The 21,738-nt window shown below is 45.1% G+C and overlaps 1 protein-coding gene across 1 annotated transcript in view; it reads left to right on the top strand.

The window, feature by feature from the left end:
* LOC145346307 (dedicator of cytokinesis protein 2-like) overlaps positions 1 to 21,738 on the top strand; it is a 1,149,449-nt gene that overhangs the window by 642,494 nt on the left and 485,217 nt on the right. The window lies entirely within an intron of this gene.

Below are 21,738 nucleotides of genomic sequence, written 5' to 3'. Positions count from 1 at the left end.
AGCAACACACGTTCAACCCAGCGGTGGCCAATGTTTTCTCAGGTTGGCTGGCCTGACTCCAGATTGCATCTGCACCCCCTCTCCCTGCCCCTCCCCAGACATTCAGACACTTTCCCTGAGGTGATCGGATTTGATTTAATCCATTATTGTCACATGTATTGGGATAGAGTGAAAAGTGTTGCTTCTTTCGTGCTACACAGTCAAAACATACCGTTCACAGAGAAGGAAACAAGACACTGCAGAATGTAGTGTTACAGCCATAGCTAGGGTGTAGAGAAAGATCAGCTTAATGTAAGATAGGTCCATTCGAAGGTCTGATGGGAGAAACTGTTCTTGAGTCAGTTGGTACACGACCTCAGACTTTTGTACCTTTTTCCTGATGGAAGAAGGCGGAAGAGTGGAATTTTATCAGCCAGCCCACCACGGGAAAGAGAGCAGGTAAGGGGCGGAGCACTGGGAGGTCCGTTGACCTCAAGGGAATTTTACGGCTTTGGAACAAGCGAGGCCGTAAAATCCCGTCTAATATTTCCTTGAGGTCCTTGATTATGTTGGCTGCTTTCCCGAGGTAACGGGAGGTGTAGTCGGAGTCAGTGAACGGGAGGATGGTTTAAGTGATGGACTGAGCATTCTTCACAACTCTTTGTAGTTACTTGCTGTCTTGGGCAGAGCAGGATCCATACCAAGCTGTGATACAACCAGGAAGGATGCCTTCTATGATGCATCTGTAGAAGTTGGTGAGAATCGCGTGCCAAATTTCCTTAGCCTGGGTAAATTTACTTCTGAGAAAGTAGAGGCGTTGGTGGGCTTTCTTAACTATCACGTCGGCACAGAGGGGGCCAGGGCAGGTTGTTGGTGATCTCTTGGTGGCCTAGCCGGGCCTGAAATTTTCCCAGGACCCCTGACACCCAGCTTGGGGGTGAAAACCCAAGCCTTAAGTGTGAAAATAACACGGGTGGCATTCTTGAAAAAGACGCATGCTCTATGCCTCTTACTCTCCAAAGAAATCGTTGCAGTAAGTTTCAAACCTGCAGTGATCCTATCGCTTGCTCATCACCAATATATCTCTTGTATAAAGATTATTAGAGTGACTTAATCAAATAATTTTGACGGATATAATCCTAAGGCAAATGTTGGTATTTCTAATTTCACTTTTATTAGGACTCTGCTCAAATTATCCTTCAAGTGCTATTTCATACACACTGTCATGAATTTATTTAATGAATGTGAATTAGAATTTTTTTTAATTACATGTCTGATTCTCAGACCTGGCTGTGTTAGAGAGATAGTTCACTGATGAAGTCAGGATAATCCCTTCAATCCAGTCTGGGTAAATTGTTAGTTCTTGTTTAAAAGCAAACCATATGCCGTGTCCTCGCTTCTGAGGAGTGCTGCATCGTCGGCCTTTGAACGAACTGTCGACCTGACAACCCGACTAGCCTGTTGCACAAGTTCAGGTGAACATATCCGCGAGGGCGTCTCGTTTCCAAACAGGGTACGGGGAGATCCCTGAGTTTCAGTAGCAAGATTAATGTTTCCCCCACCACCACCCACACCCCCCCCCACCCCTCCCCAAACCCCAGCAAAGATGACAGAACATTGCTGCGCGTGAATATTTGCTCTGAGAAAAGGAAGACCGGAGAGATAGAAAAAAAAGGCTAGAAAGAGACAGAGGACAGAAGGACAAAAACGACAGAACAAAGGAGAAGAAGGAGAGGCATAAAGACAGAAGGGTGAAATGGAAAGAAAATCGGACAGAATAAAAGAAAAAAGAAAGGAAGAAAGTAGAGAAAGAAAGAAAGATAGGAAGGAAGAAAGGGAGGAAGAAAGAAAGAGAGGGAGAAAGAAAGAAAGAAAGGGAGGGAGGAAGAGAAGAAGGGAGGGAGGAAAGGAGAGAGGCAGGAGGAAAGGAAGAGGAGGGAGGGAGGGAACATCAGTAGAAAAACTAATGGACAACAAGGGAGGGCAGTCTGCAGGAGTGGGAGAATTTGTTGAAATGGGTTAGAAATGACATGAGAAACAACAGCATCTCAGAGGCATTGCAAAGGAGGTCAACTAATGAAGTAACAATGAAGCCAGTGCTCCCAGAGGCACTGCTTTATATTTGGTCTCCGGTATGGCAATGCCACATTGAATAGCCATCCTCACTTACTTTGAGGAGTTAGTGACAGGGTCACTAAGGCACTTCAGCAGACATGAATAATTGTAAACAAGGCCAGACTGGGAAGTTCTGGTTCCCTTCCCTGAAAAAAAACATGAGTGGACTGTGAATTTTTGTATGATAATCTGGCACCTTTAATGTCTGTGTTATCCTGAGATTATTGTAAAGTAAAAGCTTATTTATTAAACACAAGTAGGCTTACATTAATACTGCAATGAAGAGACTGTGAAATTCCCCTAGTCGCCACACTCTGGCACCTCTTCGGGTACACTGAGGGAGAATTTAGCACAGCCAATGCACCTAACCAGCACATCTTTTAGACTGTGGGAGGAGCAGCCAGAAGAAGCCCAAGCAGACACGGGGAGAATGTGCAAACTCCACACGGACAGCAACCCAAGCCGGGAATCGAAACCGGGTTCCCAGCGCTGTGAGACAGCAGTGCTAACTACTGTGCCACGTGCCAAAATTGCAAACCTGAGGAGTTCCTTCTGCTGGATCAACACTCCCCATTGTGGAGCCCCGTCCACCGTGAGGGAAGGGTTCGGAGCCACGTGTCCAGTCCCCCTGTCACGGTGGGCCTCACTCCTGAATCCAGTCGTACACAGAGGGAGAGAATGTTTCACTTCCAGCATTGGTATCTTTCATCTCAGGATCAAAAAGTTCAATGAGCTCTGTGAGGAAAACAGAAAATCTACACGGAAACAAATGTCAAAACGTGACAAAACACAATTAGAAGTAAAAACCCCTGGAGGCCTACCTGTGGCAACAAGAGATTTTGTGACCTGCCACCTTTAGCTCTGAGCTGTTATGTTCCAGACTGTGATAGCTAAGGGCTAACATTGCAATTAAATGTTAATACAGAAAGCAATCTTTGTAAAATTAACACCCAGGGGAACAGTTCTGAGAGAAATATTTTTTTTCTTTCTCTCTTCCAGTTTTCTACCCTTCTCTTTCAAAGTCACGAACTTACACTGGGGAAGGGCAGGGATCAGGGGTTGGGGGGAAGGTGCAGTGGCAGGTGGAAGGGTGGTTAGTGAGGGGAGTAATAGCTGACGTCAGATACTCAGCAGTGGCCTCATCTGAGGAAGGATGTTCTTGTGAGAGAAGGTAGGACTTCAGATTCACATCTCACCGAAAGGACATCAACTGTTTAGTGTACAATCCCTCAACACTGCACAGAGATGTAAAGCGTTGGTGGGACCACACGTGGACTTCTGTGTGTAGTTTTGGTGTCCTTATCTGAGGAAGGATGTCATTGAGGGAGTTCGGCAAAGTTTTACCAGGCTAATTACTGGGACAGCAGATCTGTCATAATAAGAGAGATTAAGTCAGTTTGGATTATATTCACTGGAGTTTAGAAGAATGAGAGGGCATCTCATAGAAATTTATAAAATTCTAACAAGATTAGACAGGGTAGTTTCAGAAAGAATGTCCCGATGGTGCGGGAGTCCAGAACTAGGGGCCATAGTTTGAATTAAGGTGAGGAGAAATTTCTTCAATCAGAGAATGATGAATGTGTGGAATTTACTATCACAGAAAGTAGCTGAGGCTAAAACCTTGTCTGATTTCAGGAAGAAATTAGATATATCTCTCAAGGCTAAAGGGTTCAGGAGATATGGGGGGAAGGGGGGATCAGGATATTGAATTTGATGATCAGCCATGATCAAAATGAATGGCGGAGCAGGCTCGAAGAGCTGAATGGACCACTCCTGCTTCTACTTTCAATGTTTCTATATGCTTCTATTCATGTGTGTGCGGGCTACAGAAACACAACATGTGTTCATCCTATCCTGTACCTGTCCTTCTCAACTGATGTTCACACCTCTTAAAAGGAAACAACAATCAGGATATAAATCCTGGATGATTATTTGCCCCCCCCCTCTATCTCTGTGGGCTGAGCCCCATATCCCTGTTCCCCACCACCCTCCATCCAGCTGCCATCCTCATTTAGAACGCTCAACCCAATGGAGACAAGGAATCAAGTTCCTTTCGTAATGTCAGCCAGAGGATCACACTCATGTACAGAGGTAGTTGTTTCTAGAATGAGCAAAAGTCCTGGGCTGACCCCTTAGTGCAGTACCTATCAGACTAGACATTGAAGATCCCTGGACACTGCTTCAGAGAAGAACAATCAAGATCTCCCCCGATGTCCTGGCCATTATTTATCTCTCAAAGTAATAGGACTGATCATTACTACATTACTGAATGTGAAAATTTGTTGTTTGCAAATTGGCTGCTGTGTTTCCTTTATCATAACAGTAACTACACCTCACTTCTGGAGATCCAGAGGTGCTGAAAGGTCATAGAATCATAGATTCACAGAGGTTTACAGCATGGAAACAGGTCTTCAGCCCAACTTGTCCAATCTGCTCTTTTTTAAATAAAATCTCTAAACTAATCCCAATTGTCCGCATCTGGTCCATATCCATCTGTATCCATCGTGACCATGTAACTATCTAACTGTTTTTTAAAAGATAAAATTGTATCCACCTCTGCTACTACCTCTGGCAACTTGTTCCATACGCTCACCAGCCTCTGTTTGTAAAACAGCTCTTGTGGACCCTTTTGTATCTTTACCCTCTCACCTTAAACTCTGCCCTCTAGTTTTAGTCTTCCCCACCTTTGGGAAAAGATATTGACTATCAACCTTGTCTATGCCCCTCATTACTTTATAAACCGCGATAGGAACACCCCCTCAGCCTCCTACGCTCCAGAGAGAAAAGTCCCAGTCTATCCAGCCTCTCTCAATGTGTCATTTTTCAATTTTTTTTTCACTCATTTGTGGGACATGGGCGTCGCCAGCATTTATTGCCCACTCCTATTTGCCTGAAGGCAGCTGAACATCGATGGCCCAGTGGTATTATCGCTAACTGACTATTAATCCAGAAACTCAGCTAATGTTCCGGGGGCCCGGCTTCAAATCCTGCCACGGCAGGTGGTGGATTTGGAGGGCGGCACAGTGCTGAGCGCTGCTGCCTCACATCGCCAGGGACCCAGGTTTAATTAGAGTCTTGGGTGGCTGTATGGAGTTTGCATGTTCTCCACGTGCCTGCGTGCGTTTCCTCCCTCACTCCAAAGTTGTGCAGGTTAGGTGGTAACCAGAGGAGAAAATGCTGGAAAATCTCAGCAGGTCTGGCAGTATCTGTATAGAGAGAAAAGAGCTGACGGTTCGAGTCCCGATGATTCAAAGGTGTATTGGCCATGGTAAATTGTCCCTTGTTATTGGGGGATTAGCAGGGTAAATATGTGGGGTTACAGGGATAGGGCCGAGGTGGGATTGTTTTCGATGCAGGCTTGATGGTTGCCATCTGTACCTGCAGGGTTATGTGATACAATGAGAATCATTAGGCCATGACTCTGGAGTCACATGTAGGCCAGACCAGATAAGAATGGCAGATTTCCTTCCCTAAAGGGGATTAATGAAACAGATTGGTTTTACCAACGATTTACAGTGGTTTCATGGTCATCAGTAGATTCTGAATTCCAGATATTTCTTATTGAATTCAAACTCCCCCCCCAGCTGCCGTGGCAGGATTTGAACCCGGGTCCCCAGAACATTAGCTGAGTTTCTGGGCTAATAATTTAGTGGTAATATCACTCGGCCATCGCCTTCCCTTGAAATAAATGCAACTGCCCCTTTCTTTCCTGATGACTCTGTCACAGTAAATGGTGTACTTTCCCAGAAATCTACATTTGGGGCAATGACAGTTTCAGCTACCTTACATTTGGCAGGAGCTTTTCTGCCAGAGCTGTTCGCCAAGCATCAACTCCACACAGAATGCTCTCTGCGCCAGCTCTTAATTGCAGTGACAATGCGTCTTTTTGATTGTCGTCGCAGAGTGATTGAGATAATGGCAAGTGCAGCAGCAGTAGTCATTTCAAAAATGTGGAAACGCTGGAAATACACCTGGGGGCCTGAAGAGAGGTTAGATTAGCATTCCTGAGGGGCTTTCTTCAAGAACATCCACCAATGATGAATGTTCTCCTTGGCGATGACGGTTCAGGTGGTTTTGCAAGGCCACGGACCTGAAGGTACCGAATTGTGAGACCGCCATGAAGCAAATTGTTAGAGGTATATCTGGGATTCTTTACACCGTGAGATCTTAACTCTACAGCGAGCTTTGTCTGTAGCTCAGAAACAACGGTCCAGTGGGGAAAGGAAGGTTTGATGGAAGTGAACTTCAGGCTCCTCCAGTTATTACTGGGGATTAATTGAAACTGACTTTGGGACTGCACTCGGCAACAGCCAGGCTATTGACGCAATCTAAAATTCTAAATGAATAGTTTATCTCCCCTAACTTGATCATTGCATTCTGTGCCTTTGCTCTTTGCTCTGCTGCAAACTCATGCGTAACTAATTGGGAAATAACTCGAGCTGTGCCAAGCTGTTTGGTCTTCGGATTCAACTGGCTTCACCGCCGGCACCCACCCCCGCCTTCCCCCCTCCGTAGACTTCAGCTCATCCAGAACCTTTCTGCCTAATTCTGCGGCAAGCCCCATTCACCAGCACAGTGGTTAGCACCGCTGCCTCACAGCACCAGGGATCCGGGTTCGATTCCCGGCTTGGGTCACTGTCTGCGTGGAGTCTGCATATTCTCCCTGTGTCTATGCGGGTTTCCTCTGACAACTCTGGTTTCTGTCTGCAAGATGTGCGGGTCAGGTGCCTTGGTTATGCTAAATTGACCCTTTAGTGTCGGGGGGTCTAGCTAGGGGAAATGCTCAGGGTTACAGGAATAGGGCCTGGGTGAAATTGTGCTGTAGTTAAAACTGGGGCTCTGCAAGGGCTCAGAATTAGATGAACACAGATAGCTTGGAGGGTTTTGGGTCTGGATGAGGTTACAGAGATAGGGAGACATGATGGTTTGAAAATTGACTATGAGATTTCAGACTGAGGAATTATTTAATTATGAGCCAATATTGCCCAGCATTGTGCTGTCAGTGCAGTCTCGATGGGCCAAATGGCCTCCTTCTGCACTGTAGGATTCTGTGATTCTAACCTTTGCTTGCTGAGCAATATTGGCTCGTAATTGAATAATTCCTCAGTCTGCAATCTCATAGTCCATTTTCAAACCATCACACCTCCCTACCTCAGTAACCTCATCCAGCCCCAAAACCCTCCAACCTATCTGTGTTCATCTAATTCTGAGCCCTTGCACAGCCCCAGTTTTAACTACAGCACTGTTGGGGAGGCAGTAGCACAGTGTAATCATCACTGGATTAGCAATCCAGAAACCCAAGTTCTGAGTATCCAGGTTCAAATCCCACCATGGCAGCTGATGAAACTTAAATTCAATAAAGACAAATCTGGAATTGAAGAAAGTCTGATGATAACCATGAAACAATTGTCTTAAAAACCGATTTGGTTCACTAATGTCCTTTGGGGAAGGAAATCTGCCGTCCTTACCTGGTCTGGCCTACATGTGACTCCAGAGCCACAGCAATGTGGTTGACTCTCAACTGTCCTCTGAAATGCAGGGCAGTTAGGGGTGGGCAATAAATGCTGGCCCAGTCAGTGATAAATCTTTTCCCAAAGGTAGGGGAGTCTAAAACTAGAGGATTAAGGTGAGGGTAGGGGGAGATACAAAAGGGTCCAGAGGGGCAATTTTTTCACACAGAGGGTGCTGAGTGTCTGGAATGAGCTACCAGAGGTTGTAACAGAGGCAGGTACAATTTTGTCTTTTAAAAAGCAGTTAGACAGTTACATGGGTAAGATGGGACATGGACAATTGGGTCAAACGTAGTGGTTAAAAGAAACGAGTGGCATGAACAAGTTGGGCCGATCTGTTGTACTGAGGGGTAAATGCCGGCCAGGTCACTGAATAGAACTCCCTGTCTGTCTGCCAAAGAGCAGCATTTGACCTTTCAAATCCACCTGAGAGACACTGAACCAGCACCTCAGTTTAACATCTCAGCCGGAAGGTGGCATTCCCAATGACGCAGTCCTACGCTCAGGGCTTGGCAGGGAGTCTGTGCTTGGACATTGAAGTGGAGCTGAAATGCTCAACATCCAGGCAAAAGTGTAACCCACTGGACCTGAGCTGACCTCCCCACTTTCTGTGACTCAAGTCGCTAGGGATGTTGTCCCATTTTTTTTTATTCATTTGTGGGACATGGGCATTTGGTCCATATCTCTCTATACCCATTGTACCCATGTAACTATCTTGAATGCTTTTTAAAAGATAAAATTGTATCAGCCTCTACTACTACCTCTGGCAGCTTGTTCCAGACACTTAGCACCCTCTGTGGCCCTCTGGATACTTTTGTATCTCTCCCCTCTCATCTTAAATCTCTCCCCTCTCACTCTCTGAGAGAGTGCAGAATGTAGTGTTACAGTTACAACTAGGTAGTAGAAAAAGATCAGCTCAATGCAAAATAAGTCCATTCAAAAGTCTGACAGCAACAGGGAAGTTGTTCTTGAGTCAGTTGGTACGTAACCTCAGACTTTTGTATCTTTTTCCCAACAGAAGAAGGTGGAAGAGAGAATGTCCGGGGTGCGTGGGGTCCTTAATTTTGCTGGCTGCTTTTCTGAGGCAGCGGAAAGTGTAGACAGAGTCAATGGATGGGAGGCTGGTTTGCGTGATGGATTGGGCTACATTCACAACCTTTTGTAGTTCCTTGCAGTTTTAGGCAGAGCAGAAACCATACCAAGCTGTGATACAACCAGAAATAATACTTTCTATTGTGCATCTGTAAAGGTTGGTAAGAGTCATAGCTGACATGCCAAATTTCCTTTGCCAAATCTGTTGAAAGAAAGATCAGCCATGATCAAAATGAATGGCGTAGCAGGTTCAAAGGGCTGAATGGCCTGCTCCTGCTTCTAGTCTAGTTTTTAAAAAAAGCAGCATGGACAAGTTGGGCCAAAGGGCCTGTTTCCATGCTGTAAACCTCTATGATTCTATGACTCTATTTCCTTCTCTATGAATGGTACGTTTTGTCACAAGAAACAGTTGTTTTCACTGTATGTTAATACATGTGGCAATAATAATGCAAATCAAATTTTTCTACCCTAAAGGGCATTAGTGAACTGGATGGGTTTTTCCCACAATGGATTCGTGGTCGTTTAATTCAAGATTTTTTTTATTGCATTCAAATTCCATCTCCTGCTGTGGTGGGATTCGAACCCAGGATCCCAGAGCTTTACCTGAGTTTCTGAATTAATAATTTAGTGATAATATGAATTAATAATTTACTGATAATAGAGATGAGGGGGTTAGCCTATGAGGAGAGATTGAATAGACTGGGTCTGTATTCGTTGGAGTTTAGAATGATGAGGGTAGATCTTACAGAGACATATAAGATAATGAAGGGGATGGATAGGGTAGAGGTAGAGAGATTCTTCCCGCTTAGAAAGGATCGCAGAACAAGACGGCACAGCCTCAAAATAAGAGGGGGGGGGGGGGGGGTGCAGTTTAGATTGGAGTTGAGGAGGAACTTCTTTACTCAAAGAGTGGCGAATCTCTGGAATTCTCTGTCCATTGAAGTAGTGGAGGCTACCTCGTTGAATATATTTAAGTCACAGGTAGATAGATTTCTGATAGACAGGGGAATTAAGGGTTATGGGGAGAAAGCAGGAAAGTGGAACTGATCCACATCAGATCAGCCATGATCTTATTGAATGGCGAGGCAGGCTCGAAGGGCTAGGTGGCCTACTCCTGCTCCTATTTCTTATGTTCTTTTATCATGAGGCCATCTCCTCCGTTTGTAGCAATGCTGACAAATCTTGCCATTAAATACGATTTGTGACTGGAATTACACGGATGGGGTAACGCTCAGAACAGAACAGAAAGGTGAAATCTGAAATCTTGCCGGTGCTGTTTTCCTCACTCAGGCCTCCTCACAGCCGGCAGCCGCTGCTGGGGAAGTAAGGGTTAAACGTGGCTGATGCTCCTTCTTTCCTGTCAGGCTTTTATTCAAGAGGCTGAATGAGTGACAACTCCAATAAAACCTCAGGGCTCTTTTGGTGATAAAACGGTTGCCACAGCGATGGGAGGAAGATCGGCTCAACCCCCCACCCCCCCACCCCCACCCCCACCCCCACATCCGCTTCCTCTCCCACTTGAGGAGAAATTTCAAAAGGAGGCGGCCAGGAGATAGAAATGCCACAGAAGTACGTTCCTCTTTTTGTGAACTCCCTTTTACTGCATCGCAATCTTCCCTGACGATCTTCAAGCCAAGGAGAAGGTGTAGGAGTAAGCTATTCAGCCCCTTGAGTCTGCTTTTCCGCCGTTCTACTGTCCAGCTGCATTTTAACACTCGTCTACCCACCTCAGAGTGGCAGTCTGCAGCACACTTGCCAACACAAACTCGGCAAAACAGCTTTGAAATCTTCCAGTTACCCGTCAATCAAACGCTTTCCTCAGCCTGCCCTACTCCCCTAAATTCCAAGGTTGGTGCCACTGAATGAGTGATATTTAGATAGTTCGGGGGAGAGGACAACAGGCACTTCTCCCCGTCTGAGAACATAAGAAATAGGAGCAGGAGTAGGCCATCTAGCCCCTCGAGCCTGCCCCACCATTCAATAAGATCATGGCTGATCTGAAGTGGATCAGTTCCACTTTCCCGCTTTCTCCCCATAACCCTTCATTCCCTTGTCTATCAAAAACCTATCTACCCATGACTTAAATATATTTAGCAAGGTAGTCTCCACCACTTCAACGGGCAGAGAATTCCAGAGATTCACCACCCTTTGAGTGAAGGAGTTCCTCCTCAACTCTGATCTAAACTGTCCCCCCCTATCTTGAGGCTGTGTCCTTTAGTCCTGCTATCCTTTCTAAGTGGGAAGAATCTCTCTACCTCTACCTTATCCATCCCCTTCATTATCTTATACGTCTCTATAAGATCCCCCCTCAGCCTTCTAAACTCCAACAAGTACAGACCCAGTCTATTTAGACTCTCTTCATAGTCCAACCCCCTTCTCTCCTCTTCCAGCACCAGGAGCAGAATGAAAATGAGAAAATAACCTCTCTAACAGTTACCTCAGAAAAGTGAAAATAATCTGTTACAGTGAGGGATAAAAACTGGCCAGGACTCTGGGCAGCCAGGTGGTACAATGGTTAACACTGCTGCCTCCCAGCGCCAGGGACCTGGATTTGATTCCTGGCTTGGGTCACTGTTTGTGTGGAGTCTCCCTGTGTCCGCACTGGTTTCCTCCGATGCTCCGGTTTCCTCCCACAGTCCAACAGTGTAGGTTAGGTGCATTGGCCGTACTAAATTACCCCTCAGTGACCCAGGATGCATAGGTTAGCAGGACTAGCGGGATAAATATGTGGGATTTCGGGGATAGGGCCTGGATGGAATTGTGGCGGTACAGACTCAATGGGCCAAATGGCCTCCCTTTTCACTATAACATTGCTATGACTCACTGATTTCTTCTGAAAAGCACCATTTGACCACTCATCTGGAGGGGAATAAAGCAGTACTCTCAACCAAAAGGTGGCACCTCTGACAGGTTTTACTCTACATATAACATTCACCTATATGGTTATATAAGAAAAAACTTCAGTAATAAAGCTCATTGATATACCACATCCCGTAGAAATGAATGAGAAAAAGCATTGGGATCCATGTCTTCAGCTGCCAAAGTGCTGGAATTCCTTCCCTAAATTTCACCTGCTTCCACGAAGACTTACAGCATGACTTAGCTTTGGGTCAGCAGATCTAATATCTCCTTATTTGGCTCAGTGTCTTCTTTTTAACTGCTCCTCTGAAGCAACTTGTGATGGTTCATTACTTTTATAGTACTATGAGTGATGATAAATTGTTCTTGTTAGCATGGGAACGTTGAAACTTGAAGCAGGAGTGGGCCGTTCGGCCCTTGGAGCCTGCTCCGCCGTTCATCTTGATCATGGTTGATCATTGAATTCAATCTCCTGATCCCCTCTTCCCCAATTATCCCTTGATCCCTTTAGCCCCCAAGAGCTAATATCGAATTTCTTCTTGAAATCAGATAATGTTTTGGCCTCAACTGTTTTCTGTGGTAGTGAATTCCACACATTCCCCACCCTCTGGGTGAAGAAATTTCTCCTCACCTCAGTTCTACAAGCTTTACCTCTTATCCTCAAACTATGACCCCTTGTTGTTGAAGGTGATGATAGACGCACCAACTATGTATCAAACAGGCCTTCTAATTTGAATATAAAAGCTTCCTCGGCAGGGGAATTTTCCTGTCCCGCTTGCCCAGGGGTGAGGCAGGGAGTTTGTCCTCTGGCACTTCTGTTGGATTTAGGGTGCTCAACATTTAGGCAAAAGTGGAACCCACGGAGCCTGAGCTGACCTCCCCTCTTTCTGTGACACAAATTGCTCGGGGTGTTATCCCGCCTTTTTCTTATCCATTCTAGGACATGGGCGTTGCTGGTTGGGCCAGCATTTATTGCCCATCCTGAGTTGCCCGAGGGCAGTTGAGAGTCAACCACATTTCAGTGGCACTGGAATCACATGTAGGCCAGATCAGGTAAGGACGGCAGATTTCCTTCCCTAAAGGACATTAGTGAATCAGATAGATTTTTCCAACAATCGACAACGGTTTCATGATCATCAGTAGATTCTTAATTCCAGATACATTTTATGGAATTGAAATTCCACCAGCTGCAGTGATGGGATTCGAACCCAGTGTCCCCCGGACATTAGCTGAGTTCCTGAATTAATAATGGACGATGATACAACGAGGCCATCGTCTCCCAATCTATCAATGATCAGGCACTGAAAAGCAGGCATGCGGACATTGGCTATCTACATCCAATGATCAAACGCGACTTGAACCCAATGATCTTAAGGGCGTGAAAGGGAAAAGATAATGGGTGAGATTTTCACCCTCTGTAATCCCCCTCCCCCCAGCCTGTGGCATGTTTTGTAGTGGCAAAGTCAATCTTATAGTATCAGTAGCAAACTCAGCTGACCGTGTTTATTAGTGTTTTATTTTGTTGATTAGTGTCACATGTAGGCTTGCATTAACACTACAATGAAGTTACCGTGTCTGGAGCATCTTGCCTGAGGGAACGGGAGCGCGCAGGCGAATGGGCTGAAATTTTCCAGTCCGGCTGCTGTCAACGGGTTTTTGCATTGCTCGCTGTTAGCGGAACTGGAAAATTTCAGCCGAAATCTAATTTCATGTTGCAACTGTACAAAACCTTGGTGCGTCCGCACTTGGAGTATTGCATACAGTTCTGGTCACCGCATCATAAGAAAAATGTGGAAGCACTGGAAAGGGTGCAGAGGAGGTTTACCAGGATGTTGCCTGGTATGGTGGGAAGATCTTATGAGGAAAGGCTGAGGGACTTGAGGTTATTTTCGTTAGAGAGAAGAAGGTTACGAGGTGACCTAATTGAGGCATACAAGATGATCAAAGGATTGGATAGGGTGGATAGTGAGAGCATTTTTCCTCGGATGGTGATGGCTAACACGAGGGGACATAGCTTTAAATTAAGGGGTGGTAATTATAGGACGGATGTCAGAGGTAGGTTCTTTACTCAGAGGGTAGTAAGGGTGTGGAATGCCCTGCCTGCAGCAGTTGTGGACTCGCCAACTTTAAGGGCGTTCAAATGGTCAGTGGATAGGCACATGGATAACATTGGAATAGTTTAGGTTAGAGGGTCATTAGATTGGTTCCACTGGTCGGCGCAACATCAAGGGCCGAAGGGCCTGTACTGCGCTGTAATGTTCTATGTTCTAATTGTACCTCCTGTGGGTGGCAGAATGCAGAGCAAGCAACCGCGGTCACTGTTGCTGAGTTGTTGAGTTTCCACGCTGTCAATCTCTCCTTCCTTGTCCCCTGCTGGCTGTTCAAAAATTCCAGAGCCAAGATTAAAATTAAGTCAGCGTTGAAGAGAATTTTTTTTTAAGCTTTGGAATAGGATTTATCCTTGGGTTACAAAAGTGACTTTGAATACGAGGGAATTCCTTCCTTCTTCAAAGCGATACAGCCCACCCTGAAATCCAACTGCTGATGCCAGTTGTTTCACATGACAGCCTGCACTCAATGTCAGGCTAAAACAATGCAGAGCTCTCAAAATTCAGCAGAGAGGCCATAATAAAGAGTGGCAGGAGGTTACAAAGAGGGGGAGGAGATCAGGCAAATCTAGCAATGGGTAGCTGAGTTTGCTAGGGAATCTATAAGGGCGGCATGATAACATAGTGGTTAGCATTGCTGCCTCACACCACCACAAAACTGGGTTTGATTCCCTATTTGGATCACTGTTTGTGCGGAGGTTGTGTCTTTTCCCCGTGTCTGCGTGGGTTTCTTCCGGGTGCTCTTGTTTCCTTCTACAGTCCCAGAGATGTGCGGGTTAGGTGGATTGACCATAATAAATTGCCCCTTGGTATGAGGGAGACCAGCTAGGGTAAATATATATGGGGATAGGGCTTGGATAGGATTCTGGTTGGTGCAGATTCAATAGGCTGAATGACCTCCTTCTGCACTGTAGGATTCTATGAGATGCCCAAGGCACAGTAACTTTGTTGCAGTGTTAAGTAAGCCTACTTGTGACACTAATAAATAAACTAATAAAAATGGTTAGCTGAGTTTGCTACAGAATCTATGAGGCTGACATGGGGAGATGTGAGTGGTGGGTAATAAAGATATGAGTGGTGGGTTCCATTCCATATTTAAGCACCTGGCAAAGAGTGAGATAAGAATAGGAGAGAAAGTTTTGATTTGGATATAGTGAGTGAGGGGGTGTGAAGGAAGAATGTTATAGGTAGCATGTTGACCTTAAATGAAAGGAGGAATGTGCTCGTGATTAGCAACCATTCTTGACCACTGCAATGAAATACTTTAGAAGTGGAGTTACTGTTGTAAAGAAGGAAATGTGGTGGGCAAATTGGGCACAGCCAGCTCCCAGAAATAGTAATGTAACAATGGCAGATATGTATATATCATCGAATCCCTGCTGTGAGGCCATTTCAATCACCGAGTCTGCATCCACAGCAATCCCACCCAGGCTCTATCCCTGTAGCCCCAAATATTTACCCTGCTAGTCCTCCTGACTCTGAAGGAAATTCAGCTTGGTCAATCAACCTAACCATCTTTGAACTTTGGAAGGAAACCGGAGGACCTGGAGGAAGCCCACAAAGACATGGGAAGAATGTGCAAACTCCGCACAGACAGTCACCCGAGGCTGGATTTGAACCCTGGTCCCTGGCGCTGTGAGGCAGCAGTGCCAACCCACTGTGCCACCATACAGCAAACTCTTTTGGCTGTTTGCATCGGCGGGATCTGCCAGTCCCATCACTGATGTACCCCATTGATTTCCCAGTCGTGATGGGGGTGGATTCAATGGGAAATCCCACTGAGAGTGGCAGGACCAGAGGATCCCACCAATATTGGGCACCTCCCACTGCTGGGAAATATGCCACGGGGAGTGGAGAAGGGGGTAGGGAATCTCACCCACAATGACAGATTACCAGTTTCCTTTGTAATGTTGATTGAAAGACAGATATTGGTCAAAACTCCAGAGATGGCTCCCCTGTTCTTCATCAACCAGAGCTGTTTTTTGATTTGATTTATTATTGTCACATGCATTAACATACAGTGAAAAGTATTGTTTCCTGCGTGCTACACAGACAAAACATATCGTTCATAGAGAAGGAAATGAGAAAGTGTAGAATGTAGTGTTACAAGCATAGCTGGGGTGTAGCAAAGTAATGCAAGGTTAGTCCATTCAAAAGTCTGATAGCAGCACGGAAGAAGCTGTTCTTGAGTTGATTGGTACGTGATCTCAGGCTTTTGCATCTTTTCCCCGAAGGAAGAAGGTGGAAGGGAGAATGTTTGGGTCGTGTGGGGTCCTTAATTATGCTGGCTGCTTTGCCAGGGCAGTGGGAATGTAAGCCTACTGGCAATAATAATTAATAAATAAGACAGAGCAGACCGGGTCACAGTTTGACCTTTGTAGCTGACAGCCGTGCTGCACACGCCCTCAGTACTGCTGTAGACTTCTGTTCTCCAGTCTTTGGAATGGGACGAGAGCCCACAATCTCCTGAAATAAAAGCAGAAAAACACTCAGCAGGTCTGGCAGCATCTGTGGTGAGAAAAACAGAATTAACGTTCGAGCCCACTCACTTCTTCCTCTCCAACCGAGCAATTTCCTCCCTTAGATTTTTATCCAACCTTTCAAAGAGTGCATTCAAACACATGGCAATTGGCTATGATTCGATGTGAAGTGTAGACTACATGCACTCTGGGACATCCTGAGCAATGAAAGGTGTGACCTGAATGTCTTTCATAGAATCATAGAATCTACAGCATGGGGACAGGCCCTTCGGCCCGAACTGGTCCATGGCAACCAAAAGGCCCGTCTAATCTAATCCCATTTGCCAACATTTGGATCATATTCTTTTAAACCTTTCCTATCCATGTATCTGTCCCAATGCCTTTTAAATATTGTCAATGTCCCTGCCCCAACAACTTCCTCCAGCAGCTCCTTCCACATATGTACAACCCTCCGTGTAAAAAAAAAAGTTGCTCCTCAAGTTCCCATTATTTTTCTTTCCCCTCTTAACTTAAACCTATGCCCTCTAGTTCTTGATTCCCCAACCCTGGGAAAAAAGGCTGATTGATTTCACCCTATCCATGCCTCTCATGATCTTATAGACTCCTATAAGGTCACCCCTGAGTTTCCTATGCTCCAAAGAAAAAAAGTCCTAGCCTGTCCAATCTCTCCCTCTAACTCAGTCCCTTAAGTCTTGGCAACATCCTTGTCAATTGCTCCTGCAATGTCTCCAGTTTAATAACATCTTTCCTTTTTTGTTTGATTGTTTTTCTTTCAATGAGCCAGCGCAGACTCAAGAATCGAATGCCTTTCTATTGTCTATCTGATACTCTATATAAAGGCAATTGAATCAATGTCATCTCTTTGAAACCAAAGCCAAAATCAGTTGCAATTCTTCTTTCCCTGCATTGTTTCAAATGTTCTTGTGTTTGTGCATCTGGTGGGCTTATCAGCAGTTCTGTTTTGAACCCAACTGTTAGAAACTCGGGTTGATGGGTTTTTGATAGGAGAGGGGATTAAGGGTTATGGGGAGAGGGCAGGAAAGTGGAACTGAGCAGCGACAGATCAGCCATGATCTTATTGAATGGCGGGGCAGGCTCGAAGGGCTGGATGGCCTACTCCTGCTCCTATTTCTTATGTTCTTATGTTCTTATGAACCTCAAACATTTGAAGTATTTTTGTTATGAAAATCCTTTCTCCCCTCCTCACTTCATAGAAATCATAGAAACCCTGCAGTGCAGAAGGAGGCCATTCAGTCCATCGAGTCTGTAGCGACCACAATCCCACCCAGGCCCTACCCCATATCCCTACATATTTACCTGCTAATCCCTCTAACCTACGCATCTCAGGACTCTAAGGGACATTTTTTTTTAGAATGTCCAATCAACCTAACCCGCACATCCCTTCACGACAAAGCGTGGTAAGCAAAGGCCAGTCCATCACATAAAGCAGCCTCCCATCCATTGACTCTGTCTACACTTCCTGCTGCCTCTGAAAAGCAGCCAGCATGTTTAAGGACCCCACGCACCCCAGACATTCTGTCTTCCCTTTCTCCCGTCAGGAAAAAGATACAAAAGTCTGAGGTCATGTGTCAACTGACTCAGGAACAGTTTCTTCCCTGCTGCCATCAGGTTTTTGAATGGATGTACCTTGTATTAAGTTGATCTTTCTTTACACCCTAGCTACGACCGCAACACTACATTCTGCACCTTCTCCTTTCCTTCTCTATGAGTGGCATGCATTGTCTGTATAGTGCGCAAGACACAATACTTTTCATTATATCCAATACTTTTGACAATAATAAATCAAATCAAATATAGGCCTTTCGCATTTATCCTGAAACCCAGATGCATAACTTCATCTGCCGAAAGATAGAGTCAGGTGAACTGGTGCTGCAACAATAATCTCTTCCTCAATGTCAACCAAACAAAGGGGATTGTCATCGACTCCAGGAATTGTATTGGGGAATATGTCCCTGCCTACATCAATGGGGATGAAGTAAAACTGGTCGAGAACTTCAAGTTTTTAGGTGTCCAGATCATCAACAACCTGTCCTGGTTCCCACCATGCTGACACTATAGTTACAAAAGCCCATCAACTACTTTTTCAGAAGACGAAGGAAATTTGGCATGTCAACTAGGGGTCTCACCAACTTTTACAGATGCACCATAGAGAGCATTCTTTCTGGTTGTATCACAGCTTGGTAAAGCTCCTGCTCTGCCCAAGACCGTGAGGAACTACAAAAGGTCGTGAATGTAGCCCAATCTATCACGCAAACAAGCCTCCCATCCATTGGCTCTGTCTACACTTCACGCTGCTTTAGTAAGCAGTCAGCATAATCAAGGACCCCGCGTATTCCAGACATTCTCTCTCCCACCTTCTTCCATTGAGAAAAAGAGATACAAAAGTCTGAGGTCACATGCCAACCGATTAAAAAACAGCTTCTTCCGTGCTGCCATCAGACTTGTGAATGGACCCACCTTGCATTATGTTGATCTTTCTCTACACCCTAGCTACGGCTGTAACATTATATTCAGCACTCTCTCGTTTCCTTCTCTATGAGTGGCATGCTTTGCCTGTATAGCATGCAAAAAACAATACTTTTCACTCTATACTAATAAATGTGACAATAATAAATCAAGTCAAATCAAATCAAAATCCTTCTCCCCCTGTACTCTACGAACAGTATGCTTTGTCTACATAGCGCTCAAGAAACTATACTTTTCACTTCATGCCAATACATGTAACAATAATAAATCAAATCAAACCAAATCACTGTACCATGCAGGAATTGGTTTTGGAGGCTTTTAAGGCTCTTATTCAATGTTCGCCACCAATATTTTAGCCCTCGTCGCTTTCTGAATTTATTTTGTCTGTCGGGTTGTTCAGTTCCCACAAATTCTTTTTGATTTCTGATCTCTGTGCTTAAAGGTAAAAGGGAACTGCGTTTAATCAAATGTTTAACACCTCAGGATGGCCCAAGTGCCTCACAGCTGATGAGCTATTTTCGTAGGCTAGTTGCTTCAGGCAATTTACACACAGTCGGTCCCACACCCTGCAATGATTTGCTTTGATTTATTATTGTCACACGTATCGGTATACAATGAAAAGCTATACGATAAAGCACACCATTCACAGAGAAGGAAAGGAGCGGATGCAAAATATACTGTTGCAGTTACAGATAGGAAGGGATTTAAAAAGTACATTATTAAACAGTTTAATACAGTGCAGATGAGGCCCTTCAGCCCATCGAGTCTGCACCATCACGTTAGAAACACCTGAACTACCTAGTCCCATCTACCAGCACTTAGCCTATAGCCTTGAATGTTATGAAGTTTTAAGTTTATTTATTAGTGTCACAAGTAGGCTTACATTAATACAGCAGTGAAGTCACTGTGAAAATCCTAATGCCACACTTTGGCACCTGTTCGGGTACACTGAGGGAGAATTTAGCATAGCAAATCAACTTAACCCTCACCCATCTTTTGGACTGTGAGAGAAAACTGGAGCTCCCAGGGGAAACCCAAACAGACACAGGGAGAAGGTGCAGACTCTACACTGACAGTGACCCAAGCTAGGAATCAAACCCGGGTCCCTGGCATTGTGATGTAGCAGCGCTAACCATTGTGCCACCATAGCACCCGTGAAAGCATTTAAAAAATCTCTAATAATCGGTATTGCTTTTAACTATCTGCAGCTAGTCTCATTTGCTGGAAGTGGATGAGGGCTAATTGTTGTCCAGCTCTCTTGGAAAACTCTCAAACTCTTCTTCAAACAAGTCTATTCGATCTTTTATAGGCACCTCAACATTCAAAACATCTCACCTCTAACAATTCAGCACTCGCTCGAAATGTGAGAGTAAATTAGGGATAGAACGGTTCCAGGAGAAATGGAGAGGGAATGTTGGGCTGGAGGAATTTGCAGAGAACTTAATGGTGCACCATCAATTATTGTCTCTTACAAAGTACCCAAAGCAAATGACAAACACCATGACTCACTAAAGCAATTTTCACTGCTGTTAACACACACAACCTACTTACGGAAGCAGCAAGGGAGCTGACAGCAGATGTGGTGCTGCATTAATTTTGTGTGCCTTGACTGGTATCTTCAGTTGTTTCTTGTCGGTACAGAACCATGGCTAGACTGATGGCAATTAACTCAAATTGGCGCGAGGCTTGCCTGTTCAAGTCGGGCTTAACACCTTCCTGGACCAGTGATAATAGTCGTTCGTGTTTTGAAAGATAGATGCGCATTACGTTGTGCCTTTCCTGATCTCAAGGGTGTGCCCAAAGCTATTGACAGACAATGAATTACCTTTGAAGTGTACTTGAGGTGTACGAAACTCCAATTCGCACACAGCAAGCTCCCCACACCAGCAGTCTGATGATTGGCCAGTAAAAGTGCAGTGCCGCACTCGTGTGGACAATGGGGAGAATGCCAAGGAGATGTGAGAGGCAAGTCTTTTACATAGAGGCTGGTAGATGCCTGGAATGCGCTGCCAGAGATGGTGCTACAAGCAGATACAATAGTCATGTTTTAAAGTTTGAAGTTAATTTATTAGTGTCACAACTAGGCCTGCATTAACACTGCAATGAAGTTACTGTGAAAATCCCCTAGTCACTAGTGATTAGCGGTGGCACAATGGTTAGCATCGCTGTCTCACAGCACCAGGGACCCGTGTTCAGTTCCAGCCTTGGTGACTGTATGGAGTTTGCACGTTCTCCCCATGTTTTCATGTATTTCCGCCAGGTGCTTCAGTTTCATTGCATAGTCTGAAAGATGTGCTGGTTAGGTGGACTGGCCATGCTAAATTACCTCTTCATGTCGCAAGATGTGTAGGTTAGGGGGATTAGCAGGGTAAATATGTGGGTTTATGGAGAGAGGACCTGGGAAAGATACTTTAAGTATTGAGGATTGGTGCAGACTTGGTGGGCCGAATGGCCTCCTTCTGCACTGTAGGAATTCTTCCCACAATCTAAAGATTGTGCTGGTTAGGTGCATTGGCCATGCTAAATTTTCCCTTGGTGTACCCAAACAGGTGCCAGAGTGTGGCAACAAAGGGATTTTCACTGTAACTTCATTGCAGTGTTAATGGAAGACTACTTGTGACATTAGTAAATAAACTTAAACCACTGGTCAGGCCTCAGCTGGAGATTTGCGTCCTCTTTTGAGCACCGTGCCCTGGGAAGAATGTTAAATTCTTGAAAAAGATGCAGAGATTTACTAGAATGGTACTTGGGATAAGCGATTTCAGGCGGCTGGTGAAATTAAAGATGTTCATTCTCCTCAGAATAGAGAAACGAAAAGAATTAGCGGGGTGGGGCCATGAGGCTTTTTTCAAATGTGGTGAATAGTTATAGAAACATAGAAACTAGAAGCAGGAATAGGCCATTCGGCCCTTCAAGCCTTCTGTGCCATTCATTTTGATCATAGCTGATCATTGAATTCAATATCCTGATTCCCCCTTCCCCTCCCATATCCCTTGCTCTCTTTAGCCCCAAGAGCTATATCTAAGTTAATTTCGGTAGCGAATGCAGTTTTTGTGTTGTAATTTCTTGAAATCAGACACCCCTCCCCCCCCCATGTTTTGCATGTGA

The sequence above is a fragment of the Carcharhinus amblyrhynchos genome, chromosome 1 (assembly GCF_965287045.1).
Source record: "Carcharhinus amblyrhynchos chromosome 1, sCarAmb.v2.hapA, whole genome shotgun sequence".
Lineage (NCBI taxonomy): Eukaryota > Metazoa > Chordata > Chondrichthyes > Carcharhiniformes > Carcharhinidae > Carcharhinus > Carcharhinus amblyrhynchos.
Note: the sequence above shows the minus strand (reverse complement) of the source record. Positions and strands in the feature narration are given on the sequence as shown.